This window comes from Haematobia irritans, chromosome 2, assembly GCF_050003625.1.
Source record: "Haematobia irritans isolate KBUSLIRL chromosome 2, ASM5000362v1, whole genome shotgun sequence".
Lineage (NCBI taxonomy): Eukaryota > Metazoa > Arthropoda > Insecta > Diptera > Muscidae > Haematobia > Haematobia irritans.
Genome location: NC_134398.1, coordinates 113043079 through 113060227, shown reverse-complemented (window position 1 = coordinate 113060227; position 17149 = coordinate 113043079).

The window sequence follows — 17149 nt, the reverse complement described above, 5'->3', positions numbered from 1 at the left end:
ACAGTATTTTATCAAAACGCTCAATCTCACAAACTAATTGACTTGCAGACGTCAAATTTTGACACGAATAATTTTAAGGTTGGTACTATATAAAAATAATATGCATTTAATACTAGCGACGCCATCTATGTGTCAGACCGGGGACTTATCAGCCAACCTGTTATTTATTTGGGTATATATTTGTAACCAATTTTTAACTAAAGTACGACAATCAGCCGGGAGTCTCATTAGACATTCGCTATAAATGTATAAATATCTGCAAGGCCTAATCACGAGATTAGGGAGTATTATCCCTACACACTACACATTCATTAACCGAGTTTGGATACACGTCCACTTCGTTAGTCTCTTCATCATCGGATGATGCATTCTGCGTGAATACGTCTGGAATAATAACAATAATATTTTATGGAATTGCGCTATTTTTAGAAGTACGTACGTACTGCAAAAGATCCCTACGCTTACTCATATTTCGTTTTACAGCCTGCCAGAAATTAAATTCGCGCGAATGGTTTTAATTTCTGTTTCTCGCACGCTCCAAAAACTAAAAAATCTTTTGCTTTTGCAGAAAAAGAAGTGGAAGACATACACCCTCAAAAAAAATCGCCTCTTTAACATATGTTCCAAACATATTTTGCAGGAAGCACATATATTATTGGATACTGCCGAAACATTAACATATTTGTTTTATGTGAACATATTATATGTTTGGAAGCATTTTGAGCCCAAAAATATTATATGCTTGGAAGAATTTTTCCCAAAGACGATTGTGCTCATTCCCTAACATACTCGTAATTCTCACTTCCACGAAATATTTTAGTTCTTGGCACCTTTTTCTGTAATACAAATAATGTTGAAGAAATTATTCACTTTTATAAATTATTTAAATTTTACCTTTCGCCTGCACGGAGAATCGAACCGAGGACCATACAGTTTGTGAGCCAACACACTATCCACTGGGCTACGTAGCTGTTATAGTCACCAGCAGATAAATATCGTTATAAGTTACATTTATATAGCATAGTTTGCAGCGCCCACGAGCCCATGCAAACATAATATTATTTAACAGAAACATACATTTGTTTGCCACGTGGAGCAGTGGTTAGCATGTGTGCCTTGCATGCAAAGGGTTGTGGGTTCAACCCCTGCTCCGACCGAACACCATTGGTTTCTTTTTTTTAATTTACGCATTTATATTTATACTATATTAAATTTTTATAATGAAACTTCGAAATGTGGATTATTAAAGATTTATAGTCAGTAACAGTGCTTGATATAAACGAAATTGACTGATTTTTGGATAACATATTATTTTTTTATTGCAAAAATAACAATTTTGTAACAAAAACCTGTTTTTGGTACAAAACTTTCAAATTTGGAAGGAATTTAAAAACTCTAACAAAAGAAGAATGTGGAGTCGAGTATAAACATACATATATAATTTTATAGTATAAACATAAATTTATTTAGGCGTGAACAGTTTTTTTTACTAGCATTTAACACCATCGCTGTAAAATGCCTTTTATTTTTCTTTAATAATTCATTTTAAAGAAAATAAACTTTTTAAATTGTTTTAGCTGCAAAACTCGAACTTAATGCTCGCTTTTATATTTGAAGGTGTCCGTCAACTCCTCGTGGACTACTTATTAATAAAGACGAACTAAACTTTGTTTTTATACATTTTACTGTGTAATTTTTCACTATTTCCTCCTTATTTCATTTTACTGTTCCAACTGTAAAAAGAGTATAGTGCCCTTTCGTTATTGTTATGAAGACCCCTGATTCCTTTTAACGAACCAAGAAAAAAATTGTGCCCATAATGCCAAAATGATAAACAAAACACATGTCCACACATACATAAAATGCTGCTCTCATGGCGAAAACACATGCTGTTTTTTTTTTAATGTCTATTCTCTTGGTTCCGAATGTCTATTCTCTTTATTCAAATTAAATAATATTTAGACTTAAGCATATCAAATTTTTGGCGTTATCATAAACCAGTTTTCCGAAACAACATACAAACGGTTTCATAGAAATTGTTCTCTTTTGATTCTTTCGCTGTGTTATGTTGATATCTTTTGTCAACTCTCCCGGTTTCCATCTCTATTTCTTTCTCTATACTCTCCCTGTCGCTTTGAATAAAATATCACAACATATGTATGTTTAGTCGAAATTTGTAAATTTATACATGTTTGCATTCACACATATGATTTTTATGAAACATTCATACCCCAAACATAATATATTCTAACATATTAACATAGATGTCCCAAACATTTAATGTTAGTTTAGGAACATTACATGTTTGCACTTAAATATATTGTGTTTTAAAATTGTGCCCGAAACACATTTTGTTTATATCGGAACATATGAAAAACATATTTTTCTAAGAGTGTAGGTTAGGTTAGGTTAGGTTAGGTTATGTGGCAGCCCGATGTATCAGGCTCACTTAGACTATTCAGTCCATTGTGATACCACAGTGGTGAACTTCTCTCTTATCACTGAGTGCTGCCCGATTCCATGTTAAGCTCAATGACAAGGGACCTCCTTTTTATAGCCGAGTCCGAACGGCGTTCCACATTCCAGTGAAACCACTTAGAGAAGCTTTGAAACCCTCAGAAATGTCACCAGCATTACTGAGGTGGGATAATCCACCGCTGAAAAACTTTTTGGTGTTCGGTCGTAGCAGGAATCGAACCCACGACCTTGTGTATGCAAGGCGGGCATGCTAACCATTGCACCACGGTGGCTCCCAAAGAGTGTACAATTCGGTGAATGCAAAAGCAAAATATTTTTTAGTTTTTGGGCGTACGAGAAACAGAAATTAAAAAAGTCGCAAGAATTTTTTAATTTATATTAGATTGTAAACACTCTCAAAAAAAAGTGAACCCTATATTTCACTAAATTTAATTCTCTTTTAGTTCATGGAATTATTACGTTTTAAGTTTCCATGCCATTAACATTTTTTTGCGTACGTAAGTTAACTTAACTAAAGCAGAAGAAAAAATTATACACAATTGAAGTATAAAGATGAACTAAATTCGTGTCTCCCACAAAATAGTTCAGAATTCCTTAATATTTGTAAATTTTACCAATAATGCGTCCATCATGAACTTCGTATGGCACTAAAGACATTTTTGCAATTTTGAACTCCAATTTTTTCCTTCAAACTACGAAATTTTCTTTAATAAGTGAAAAATAATAATTTTGTCTGATAAATCTTCTCAAATTTGTCGAAAATTTTTTACTTGTTTTTGCGAAATCGGAGCGGCATCTGCGTTTATAATACTGTTTAGTTAAAATTTTCTACAATTAATCAAATTTTTCAATAATTAACTAAAATTTTCTTTCCTGGTGGGTTCACTGTTTTTTCAGTGCAATTTAAATCAGATGACATTTTATTTCCTTATCCGTATAAGGTTTCATTTCTGGCAGGTGAAATATGGTTAACCTTTGGGATCACTTGCAGTATATACGTGCGATCACAAATGACTCAATATTAGAGGTATGCACGTGACATGAAATTGTCGTGACGAAAACTGATTCTTGCGTGAGTCGTGAGTCACGCTCATGACAAGAGCGTGAGTGTTCGTGAGCGTGATTAACAAACCAAAATGTCGTGCGTGATCGTGAGTCACAAAAATAATATCTTCGTGAGTGTGCGTGAGTAACGAATTACACTCACGAAAATATTCCTGCTCACCAACATAAAACGCTTAAGAGTTAAACTCAATTACAATTTTAGTGACACCTGGGATGTTAAGAGTTTAATAACACTCTCGATTTTAATAATGCTAATATTTTTCGTGAGTCACGGTATTTTTCATGAGTCACGACGATTTCGTGCGTGAGTACAAATTTTCTTTTCGTGAATGTGCGTGAGTCCTACCAAAAAATATCGTGCGTGAGTATGATTTTTCAGTCGTGAGTGTGCGTGAGCGTGATCTACCAAATTACAAAGATATCTTGAAGTTGTTGATCAAATTTTTGTGGTTGGTATATACAAAAATTTTGTTTTATTCGAAAGAATAAATTTATAGAACATTTTGTTAAAATTCTATTTCTACAGAAAAAGTTTTCAAAATTTTATTTCTATATTTATTTTTGCGTGGTTGTTAGAGACCATGTGCTAACACCATGTATCAAATTTCGACCGGATCGGATGAAATTTGCTTCTCTTAGAGCAATCGCAAGCCAAATTTGGTGGTCCGTTTATATGGGGGCTATACGTAAAAGTGGACCGATATGGCCCATTTGCAATACCATCCGACCTACATCAATAACAACTACTTGTGCCAAGTTTCAAGCCGATAGCTTGTTTCGTTCGGATGTTAGCGTGATTTCAACAGACGGACGGACGGACATGCTCAGATCGACTCAGAATTTCACCACGACCCAGAATATATATACTTTATGGGGTCTTAGAGCAATATTTCGATGTGTTACAAACGGAATGACAAAGTTAATATACCCCCATCCTATGGTGGAGGGTATAAAAACGGTGGAGGCAAAAATTACAAAGGGATCTCATAAAAATAACGAAAGGGCACTATACTCTTTTTAGAGTTGGGTCAGTAAAATGAAAAAAGGAGGAAATAGTGAAAAATTAAACAGTAAAATGTAAAAAAAAACAAAGTTTAGTTCCTCTTTACTAATAAGTATTCCAAGAGGAGTTGACGGACACAAATAAAAAATCGGGCATTAAGTTCGAGTTTTGCACCTAAAACAATTGAAAAAGTTTATTCTCATTATTTCATTTTAGAGCGATAATGCCAACTTAATACCGGCCTTAAAGGTAAAAATGAAATTAAGTACAAAACACTATAAGTTTTAAATGCATTTAAAATGGTGTTAAATGCTATTAAAAAACTGTTCACCCCTAAATAAGTTTATGATTATATTATAAAATTATTTGTGTATGTTTATCAAGGATGGAAAATGCAGTACTATAGTACTTTTTTCAATACTTTTCCACCTTGGTCAGTACCGTAGTACCCCCGCGAATGATTTAGTACCTTTTGTGTAGACATTTTTGAGCCGATATCAAATGTATGGTACAATGGTTTTGACATAATATTTTAATATTTTGAGACAGTCTTTAACAAACTTATTTGCTAATAGTCTTTTTCATATTTGGCAAAGCAGACAAGTTCATGCGGGAAGAAAATCTCGATTTTTATAAAAGCCATTACAGTCACGGTCGAAACTTGAGAGAAAAATAATCTACCAAAATTTGGAGAAAATCTTACCAAAAACTATCAAAAAAATATTATTTTGCAAAAATTAATTTCTTCAGAAAGTTTTGTCAAAGTTTTGTGTCTACAGAAAATATTGTCAAAATGTTTTCTTTTGGAAAATTTTGTCAAAAATTTATTTTTTTATTTTTTGTCAACATTCTATTTCTATAGAAAATTTTGCCAAAACTTTATCTCTATAGAAAATTTTCTATGGAAAATTTTGTCAAAATTTTATTTTCATAGAAAATTTTGTCAAAATATGATTTCTATAGACAATTTTATCAAAATTTTTTTCTATAGAAAATGTTGTAAAAATTTTATTTTCATAGAAAATTTTATGAAAATTTTATTCCTGTAGAAAATTTGTCAACATTTTATTTCTAAAGGAGCCCTTGACAATAATTTTCCAATAGAATTTTATTTGAAATTTAGTGAAAAGTACCTTTTCGCTTAAAAAATACCTTATTTGTACTTTCTTAAAAATTGTATTTTCCATCCCTGCCAAGTACATGCAAATTTCGATATTAATCTCTTCCTTTGTGTAATCGGAAAAACTTCGGACTCAGCTGAAGTGATAAAAATGCAAAGAATGAAATGTGCCAACATTATTAGAAATGTTTTATCGCCTCACTTCAAAGAAGATTTGCGCAATGATATTGGAAAAAGTAAATTTAGTATTTAGTAATGTTAGTATTCAACAGACATAAGTTTAACAATACTTCTTGGCAGGGATCCGGAGCGGAGCGGAGCAAGCCCTTTTTTTTGCCGGAGCGGGAGCGGCATTTCTAAAATCCGGAGCGGGATCGGAGCGGGAGCGGAGCGGTTTCCAAATGAAAAACCGCTCCGCTCCGACTAGAATATTACTTGAATGAAATGTGTAACTTTGAAATTACACTGTGTAGGTAATTTCAAATATAGCTAGTACTTAGCGTAGTATGAGTAAACGTTTAAAATGTACGATATGTATTTTTGTACGTACGTACATTGGGGAAAACACAACGTGTTTTTTTTAGTAATTGTTTTCAAAAATGGCAAATGTCAAAATATATCTCTAGTATGTGTTGTAAAAGTAACAACAGTACTTTCGATCAATTTCATCCCGTATTACTACAAAGATGTTTGTAATGAAGGTTTTTTAGTTTTCTACACTGAAAAAAATATTGTCGTGAAGTCAAAGATTTCATGTCCTTAGAATAAGAATGCAAATTTTGCTTAACATGGAAGACGCAGTTCTCTAAAATAACGTTTTTTTCCTTGTCCAAAAGTCAATAAACTTTTGAATGAAGTTGTAATGTCCTTATAATTAAGTGATTTTACTTAAAAATGTGTATCATAACATGAAAGATAAAATTTTTGAGGTAAGGTCAACATGACTTTAAAAATTAAGAAAAATTCTTTAAAATTTATAAAATTGACTTTAAATTTGTTTCCTTTTTGCATCTTACCTACAAAGCAAAAAATCGTTAAAAAATAAGACATGTTTTTCAACACTTTAATAAAAAGACGCTTTTTACTTGAAACATAGCATAATTTCTACTGGAAGTCGAGTCTTAATATGGAAAATAAAATTGTCGTTAACTCGTTTTTAAAGGATTTTGATAACAACTGACGAAAAATTATATTACATGTTAGCCTGATACCGAAACAGGCAATTGACGTCCAAATGCATTATATCTAATTATACAATTATTTTTCGAGCTTTATGGACAGATATAGATTAAGGAACATGGTTAATAGAGCCATTGAAAAGAAAACGCCAGATACCAATCTAAAAAAATGAAAAATTAACATTTGCTTCCTAGAAGCAAGTACATAACCCCCAAATTTAAAAGATAATTGCGTCTTTAAAGTATCCTTACTTGTATTCTCCGCTTCTTTGGCTCGGAATTAATACCCAAACTGTTAAAGTAAAGACAAAATCTTTGGAACCGGCATGCTTTTTTTCAGAGTAAGGACATTCATATTTGCTTTACTATTGTACTGTATTCTAGCATTCTCTTATTTCTGATATTAGTTCTCGAAAATTTAATTGAAATTATGGATAGTTTCAATTTTGGTTGAAAAATGTGCGCATATACATTTATTTTAATTTTTTCTCACATTGAAAACTAATGACTTAATTTGTATTATTGCATGTTATCTACTTTTTTTGAGAACGAACATTTCTTAAAAACGCTGTTCGAAAATGTATTTTTACAATAAAGGGGAAAAAAGCGAAATTAGGTATCACTAGATCTGAGTAAGAATATTCGTAGGTATACCACGGACTGATTTCGATGGAGGTTGTTGCAAACATAAACATACACCCACACATTACAAATATAACAAAACCTTTTCTCTACGTCTCACAGCGGGGTTTTTGATGTCAAAAGTGGGAATTAATTCGAAGTAGCTTTCCCTGTTTATAGTTTTAACTTTTTTCGGCCAAATTCACTAAAAGACATAAAACCAATCAAATTTTAAATATTTTTTAGTCCACATTTTATTTGTTTTCCATTAGTTAATTTGCAACAAAAAAAAGAGAATGAATATCTGCTTTTTGATCTGATTCTTAACAATTATTATCATCATCGTCAGAAAATTACTATATGTATCATTATCATCAACACTGGCATTTTGATCACCATCAAGATTTGACTCAAATATCAACATTTGAATTGCTTCCATAGGCAAATTGTGGGGTTTCTTCTCTTTTAATTTCTCATTTCTGATATAACTGGATCCGAAGTATGTTAATTAACAGTCTTTTAAATATCTCTTCATTTGACTTTTCCATAGAACATTTTCGCAAAAAATGCTCTCTAAAATTTTTAAAATCTTTGTTTCTAGCTTCTTGCGCTTCTTCTGACAACTGTCCAATTGGAAGTAAAGCGTGGTTAATTATTTCTGCTCCAAGTAATAAATATTTGTGAACAGTTGGGGACATATAGTACCAGGGGTTGAAAAATGTATTTCCATTTAATTTCGAAATGTGCAAAAAAGTGCAGACAACTTTTTCATCTATGCTTTCAAAAGAGTTTATTGTTTTAGAAAAAATAAACTTTTTTACTTAATTTGGCTTTATTCACAACTATTTGTCGACATATTTCTCGAAATCCTCTAATTTAAAGACTTACGAGCGAAACTAAATTTCATATAATAACACAAGTCAAATATAAAAATAAAAAACACAAAAATAATCTTATTAACCTGAGGATGAAGGTTCCATTATTATTTTTTTAATTATCGCTTTAGAAAACACTCAAAACTAATTTTTAAGACACCAATAATTTACATTTATATCGCACGCAAGGAAAACGTAAAATAACTCCAACTTCAAACATATATAGTGACACAACGGTACTTGTCAAAGACACAATTTTTGCGCTAGTGATGTGGAATTTTGTGTACTTTTACCGACTATAAAAATTTTTTCGGTTCTCCTAAATTTCATTTTTCAATTAATTCCCATTTTTGGTATCAAAAACCCCAATGTGCGTCTGTTGCAAAACAAGAAAAAAAAAATTCGGAGAGTAGTTACTTCTACTCTGTGTATAGACTTTCAATTCCAATCAGCGTTGCCGTTTTGTTCCGATCGGACCAAAATTGGTCCAAAAGATTTCTAATTTTTAAATTTGGTCCGATGGTCGGACCAAACAGAATTTGGTCCATTTTGGTCCATTTTCATAAATTTGGTTTCTATCACATATTAAATAGTACATGGTGCACCGCAAAGAATATTGTCGGGAGGCCAAATATTTCACATGCTTAAAATACGAATACGAATTTTGCTTAGAATAGAAGACGTATTTCTCTGAAATAAAGTTTTTTCCTTGTCTAAAAGTCTCTAAACTTTTCAAATAAGGCTGTTTGTCCTTATAGCTAAGTGATTCGATATAAAAATGTGTATCCTAACATGAATGAAAATTTCGTTTTAATGAAGTCAAAATGGATTTAATATTTCTGAAAAAATCTTCAAAATTAATAAAATGTATCAACACATTGTTTTAAAGTCATTATACCCTAAACCACATAGTGGTTAGGGTATAATAAGTTTGATCTGCCAAAAAATGTGCCTACCAGAAATATTGCTTTTAGACCCCATAAAATATATACCGATCGACCCAGAATCACCTCCTGAGCCGATCTAGCGCTTGGTGTCCGTCCGTCTGTCCATGTATTTGTTGTTCACAGGATTCCGGTCGCAATTATTAACCGATTTTGATGAAATTTGGTACAGGGAGTTTTTTGGGCACAAGGACGAACGCTATTGAATTTGGAAGAAATCGGATCAAATTTAGATATAGCTCCCATATATATGTATCGCCCGATTTCGACAAATGGGGTCACGCTGTGCCCCCATAAAATAAAACTCAATTGAACAAATAATACAATGTTTGTACTATAATTTTCTCGAGGAGGAGCGGAGCGGTTTATTTTTCTCCGGAGCGGAGCGAAAAAAAATGGACCGCTCCGGATCCCTGCTTCTTGGTAAGGGAAATAACTAACTTCAACAAAATAGTAATTAATTTTCTTTGAAAGCTTGTGGTCAGTGGAATGAGGTAAAATCACATAAACTTTTTTAGGTCTAGTTCAACTAGTCAGTGGAGATTCTGTTGGCATCGTAAATCCATTACTAGAAAAGTTAAACAACTGGAAATTAGACCCAAAAAACTTAATCGGTATCGTAACAGACAATACAAGTAGTAGGACGGGAAGAATTCGGGGTGTCTTCGCAGAATTAAAAAACGTATACCATCACTTATTTTAATTAGATGTGTTTGCCACTCTGTGCAACTTGCCGTAAACCATTCTTGTGAGAAGTTTCTTCCTGACACACTTGAGTTTTTAATACATGAGACATACAATTGGTTTTCAAAGAGTTTAACTCGTCAATTAGCGTATAAGAATATCGATCAACTCATAAATAACGATAAGGTACATAACTATAACCATAAATAAAATAGTAGTTAATAACTTATTTTAGGTAATTAGGTATTTATTTTAGGTGTTAGAAAAATAACATAATAACAACATTAACATTAGGACAAATTATGTATAGTTTGAATGAGACTAACGGCCATTTTCTTGTAGCTCCGTTAGGCTTTAACTAACAGTTAACAGAAAGTAAATTGGAAATATCTTCTCTACGGTTAATTTTAACTGAAAAATTTTACTAACTGACATATGGAATATATATGCAAAATGACAAATATGTCCATAGCGGCGTTTAAAAGTTTGTTAGCTAACGTAGCACTAATGGATCTTCATGAAAATGGGGGTTAATAAACCTTTATATTTGGTTCAAAAGTAAAATTTTATATTTAACTTTTAAGGATCCTCCCTAGAAATCCCTAGAGTAAGTGATACCCGATGTATTTCTATTGAAAGGACCGTGAGCAGAGTTCTTGAGCAATGGATTGATTTAAAATTACACTTCAAGTTGGCCTCTCATAACGAAAAATGTCACAAGGCAAAAAATTTTAAGCGATCTATGTATATAGCGGCGAGCATATTCACTTATATCTCCTATTTCTTAAACTTATATTAAAAGAAATGCAACGAATTAACAAAAGATTCCAGAGCAACAATGCGAACTCTACAAAATTATTGCAAGATCTAATTTTGGCAATCAACTCTCTTCGTTCTAAAATTATACCTACTGACATGGATATTGATATAATTCAAAATGACTTCGAAAATTTTGTACAACGAGATCTCTATTTAGGGTACGACTTCGAAAACAACACCCACAAAAAGTGACCACTTCTTTAAGTTAAAATGAACTCATTGTGAAGAAAGTTGAACTTCGTATATTGCCAAAGACATTTTTATTTGTTTGAACGATGTGCTTTTCGTAGAAGTTAGGCAGAATGCATTCCATATATTCGTTAACATTTTCCTATATTTATGTAACACTATACTACAGAATGAAAAAAATTAACTGAATTGAATTCATATATGGAATGATTTTATTGAACTTTCTTCATTCATTTGGACAAATCTTACATATTTGTGGTAAACCTTTTACTTCAAAATTAGAACTGCTTACCTTCGTTTATAAATACAATTTTATTTATTTATATAGGAATTTTTTCTTCAATAAAAGCCATGTTTTACTAATATATTAAATATATTTATTAAGAATTAACAGCATCGACTGGTCTTGAAATATTAGTTTATTATTCCACTATTTCCAATTTCCATGTAAAGTTACCAACTGTAAAACGTAATGCTTCTTCTTGTTCCTTTCACTTTTAATAAGATGCTGCGTAACGATTTTGTCCTCCTTTTACAATTTCAATACCTACAAATATAAGAAATTATGAACCAATTTTTTCACAAAAGGTTAGCGTCACTGTTTGAATGTTACCTGATAATATACACCATCACGAACATTGATAGACTTATTGTTTGTTATTTATGTTCAATAATTTTGAAAAACGAAAATTTTTTTCACTAATTTAAAATAATAAATATTTTATTTGCTATTTTTTATATTATTTTACTATATATTTTTTTACAATCTCTACTTATTCCATTACAACGCGATTCAAACTAAAAAACAACCCACGCGCAAACATATCGATTACATCGGTGACAGGTATCGATTACAGGTAGATAAAAGAAATATATTCTAACAAGTGTGTTTCCTTAAGTTTTGAAAGGATTAAATACTTCTTAGTACGAATGAACTAAAATATTTTTCTACGCCAAGTGTTATTCGTATGTATGATAAGCTTTCTATAATAAAATAATCCAGTGTTGACGTTTTATAAGAAATTTTACTTAATTTGAGGAAACTAGGTTTTAGTTTGATTTTTGTTTATTTTTACGAATTCTTATACTCAGCTAAGAAAACAGTATTAGTAAAATTCCATGCATTATTCTAGTTAATGTACTATTCCTAACTGCTTTCAGTTTATGTTTTTTTTTTACTGAAACAAGTAAATTTTATTATTTCACACAAAATTTTAACTTAATGGAAATAAAATGGATAAACTAAATTTATAAACATGTTTCCTCTCGTTTCGAAGACACTTTTTTCTGGGTGAAGGTGAAAGAATTGAAGCTTGAAGAATTAGTAGAAAAAAGAAGAAGAGATGAATGTATCTATTTCATAATTGAATTAGTAAATCAACTAAAACAAAGGTAATGGAAGCCATAGGCTAAAATGTAAAATTTGAAGTATATCTTGTGGAATTTCAGGCTCCCAGATAATTTTAAAGTATTGGAAAAAGTCGAAATGTTTTTCGTTGACAAAATTCTATGCATTAAAAAAGAAAGTATTGTAGATCTTTTGGAACATTTTGGTTTACCAAATATTGACGAAATTAAATGTGAATACGATAACATTAATTTTATTAAATGGATTAATAATGATGATACTGTGGTCAGAGGTGATAAAGTAAGGTAATTTTTACATCATTTCCGTAGATATGGCCTCCGTAGACATGAAAAGTGTTGTTACAGTTACACTGTACCAAAAATCTACCTTAAAAAATTGGAACTAGTGAATCTTATAACAACACCTACAATGAAGACTTTGCTGATTTAGACAACATCGTACTACTTTTTTAAAATTGTCTATTTTAATTTACAAATAAATACATTTTATTTCGCTATTTTTTCTGGCTAAGTTTCTTTTGATTTAGCTATTTCTGCTATATATTTTTGGGATATAAATAATGAAATTCCATTTAGCTATTTTTTCCGGCTATTTTTTTTATTTAGCTACACTGAAAAAAAGCATGCCCGGTTCCAAAGATTTTGTCTTTACTTTAAAAAATTTGGTATTGATTCCGAGGCAAAGAAGCAGAGAATACAAGTAAGGATACTTTTAAGACACAATTCTCTTTTAAATTTGGGTTTTGTGTACTTGCTTCTAGGAAGCAAATTTTAATATTTCGCTTTCTCAGCTTTTTTTTCTTCATATGCTATCAAAGTCCTTTAAAAACGAGTTAACTACAACTTTATTTTCCAAGTTAAGACTCGACTTCCAGTAGAAATTATGCTATGTTTTAAGTAAAAAGCTTCTTTAAAATAAAGTGTTGAAAAACATGTCCTATATCTGAACGATTTTTTGCTTTGTAGTCAAGATGCAAAAAGACAACTAATTTAAAGACAATTTCATTAAATTTAAAGAATTTTTCTGAATTATTAAAGTCAAGTTGACTTTAGCCCAAACATTTTTTCTTTCATGTTATGATACCCATTTTTAAGCCAAATCACTTAATTATAAGGACAATACGACTTCATTGAAAAGTTGATCGACTTTTGGACAAGGAATAAAACATTATATTAGAGAAATGCGTCTTCTAGGCTAAGCAAAATTTGCATTCGTATTTTAAAGACACGAAATCTTTGATCTCACGACAATATTTTTTTCAGTGTATTTTCTGCTATAAATTTTTCTTGATCTAGCTACTTTTGCTTCTCAATAATTGGCAACACTGCATGTGAGTACTAAGTTCGAGTTTAGTCGCTAAAATTAAAAATATATCACTAAGAAAAGTATAAAATTATACGTCTTCGATACAAATTTAAATATAATTTGATGGAGAATAGCCCAAAGCAAGTTTTTTATAAAGATTATTTTTTTTATAATGGATTATTAAAAAAAACTTATTATGAAAATTGCGATTTTAGCCGATAAACTCGAACTTAATATCCACCTTATGTTAAATACTAAATGCTATACTGACAAGTATAATTTCCACTAATTTTATATTTTTTATGGATATGATTCCAATAATGTACCTACTGGATGGATTTCTCAATGTGGTAAGTTTTTCTATAAACGGTATTTTGTCCGTTTTTAATAAAACCAAAATTTAAATTTATTAAAAATAATTATTTGATTCCGAGTCAAAGATCCGGTTTCTTTAATATAAAGACATTTTTTACGGACCTCCCTGGCTTTAAGTCTAGGATCAATAAAATTAAAATTGGATACAGATCTCATTCATCGAGTTTTTATTTTCTTTTTGCGATATATTAATAAAAGTATTTATGTACAAACAAATTCCAATTTCAAAATCCAAATTATGCCAGGTACTTTAAAGTAAAAAACAGATTTCTTAATGCTTAAAACACTTTAAACCAAAGATGCAAATCCTTAAAATAAGTCTTAGCCTATATTTAAAGCGTTTTTATCTTAAATTTAAAAATTCAATATGTCAGTTGAGTTAAAGACGATTTCTTTAAATGAAATATGTTTTTCTTTATTTTAAGGAACATTTGCCTTACTTCAAAGATCTACAACTTCAACGGAGGGACGCCAAATTTCAAGATTTGTGTCCTAAATTTAATACAAAAAAAAAAATTTTGAAGCAAGGATTATAAACTTTCTTTTAATTAAAATGTCATTATTTTAAAGGGAAGCTCTTTGAAAAATTATTCCGACTGGAGTACTTTGTCCATTCGAGGGATATTATACCTGACCACCAATTTGGCTTCCGCAAACAGCACTATCGAACAAGTACATAGGGTAACTGAAAATATAAATAACGCCTTTGAACATAAGCAAGTTTGTTCCGCTGTTTTCTTGGACATTTCTCAGGCATTTGACGGTGTGTGGCATGAAGGTCTTCTTAGTAAACTTGAAAGGTTGCTTCCAAAAAATTACTGTGAAACCTTAGGTTCATACCTCAGTAACCGCTTTTATAGAGTACGTCATGACGACGAATTTACAAAACTCTACCCAATATATTCAGGGGTACCACAAGGCAGCATTCTTGGCCCATTATGATATCTATTATATACCTACACTGAAAAAACAGTGAACCCTTTTCCATTGCAAAATGAACTAAACTGTAGTAATATTGACCATGATTTAGCCCTTAAGATTTTTTTCAACTTGTCTAGTTTATAATTCTCTTAAATTTTAGTTCATCTATAACATTGTAGTTTAGTTCATTTTTACAACACCACAAGATTTATATACCCCTACCAAGTTAAAAAGTCAGTATTATTTTGTTTTACTTGCTTATTTTGTGGAAAACCCGATAATAAAAATTGGTTAACAGTCTCTTTAAAATGTCGCCGATTAAACTATTTTTAAATCAATCATTCCACAGTACAGAGAAATTAAATAATTAAAGGAACAACAAACCGTTTTACTATTATGAAGATTTTCATACATTAAAATTAAACTTTCTTTAAGCAAAAGTACTTTATTATAAAAACTTATGATGAAAGTTCTTAATACAATGTTTTTTTTGAATAAAAATTATGACCACGTGGAACAGAGAGTAGTTCATTTGAACCCGCTGTTTGGACATTTTGACTTATCCTTTTTTTATTCATCGTAGGTAATTTTTTCTCATATCTTGCTGGAAAAAATGGAAACAATAATGAAAATTGTTAAAAATTAACACCATGTAATGAAATACAATTTTAATTCTTCATTTTAGCTTGTAACTTACCATATTTGGGGGCATTTTATCGAATGGTGTAAGGAATTCAACTTTTCTTTGGAAAACGTATCTCATAAAATTGGTACCTGAAACAATTAGAGAAATAATGAAGTATTCTATATAAACTCATAAAACTGTGTTGTTATCGATGTGAAGGATATAATAAAATAAATATTCTAGTTGAAAGAAAGCCAGAGTTTTAATATAAAACTTACCAATTCTCTATTAAATTGTACGCTGAGGGGAAATATAAAAAGTTGTCCAAATTTATTTGGGCTATTCTGAAATTAAATATTTATTTTTTACATTAAATAAAATTATTAAATAGGTTTCCAAAAAATCGAATGAAAAAATAATATTATGCATAAAAAACAAATATTCTGGTTAAAAGAAAGTTAAAGAATCCTTACCAATTCACTATTAAATTGCAAGCAAAGGAGTACCAACATTTTTTTTATTAAGGGGTTATTCTGAAATTAAATATTTGTTTTTTTACATTAAAATATTACATTGGTTTCCAAAAAAATTGATTAAAGAAATACTAAAATAAGGTATTAAAAACCAATAATTTTGATGATAAAAAGGTCATAAAAACGTAAATATTCTAGTTGAAAGAAAGCCAAATTTTAAAAGAAAACTTACCAATTCTCTATTTTCGAACCCATCTGGAGTTGCTCTGAAATTAAATATTGCTTTTACAACAAAGAAAAACATTAAACTGGTTTCCAAAAACAAAAAATAATTAACAAATAATAATATACATAAAAAATATTATTTTTAAAAGAAAGCCATATTAAAAAAACAATACTTACCAATTTATGGCTAAACTATACGCTGAGATATAACAAAAATTGTCCAAATTCATCTGGAATTGAATATTAATTTTTTACATTGAATAATAAAAATTTCAATACACTTTCAATTTCAACATATTTTCTTAAATATTCTTAATAACTTTTCTCGAAACTACCGATAAAATATTAATAACTTTCATTTAAAAGGTTTAATAAACAAACACCAATATATGTCTCAAAATTCCAAAATATTACATGCCTTTATATTCCCTTGTTGCATATTAAAAGATGCAACAGCCCACGCCAACTATACAACTGAAGCATGCCAACCAAAACCAAGCAAAGCCAAAACATTCCTACAACAACAAAAACACATGTGCCTTTATTGAAAACAACGCCTCATCCAGACAAATAAACCATTCGCGAATAATAAACACACACACACAAACCACAAAATGAACCAAAATAAAAACAACCCCACGCTCATGTATACACAACAAAACTCAAGTAACATCATCTTTACATTAATCACATTCCACTATGCCGATAGAGATCTCTGTACTATGCATTAGTTCATCGCATCTGCTGACAATTTACTCTAAGAATAATATTCGTAAAGGCACACCAGTTTATGAACGATGAAACGTTTAACTTAAAATTTGCAAAATTTTCATGAAATGTTATTTACCATTTTTGACGAAAATGTCTATAAATTTAATTA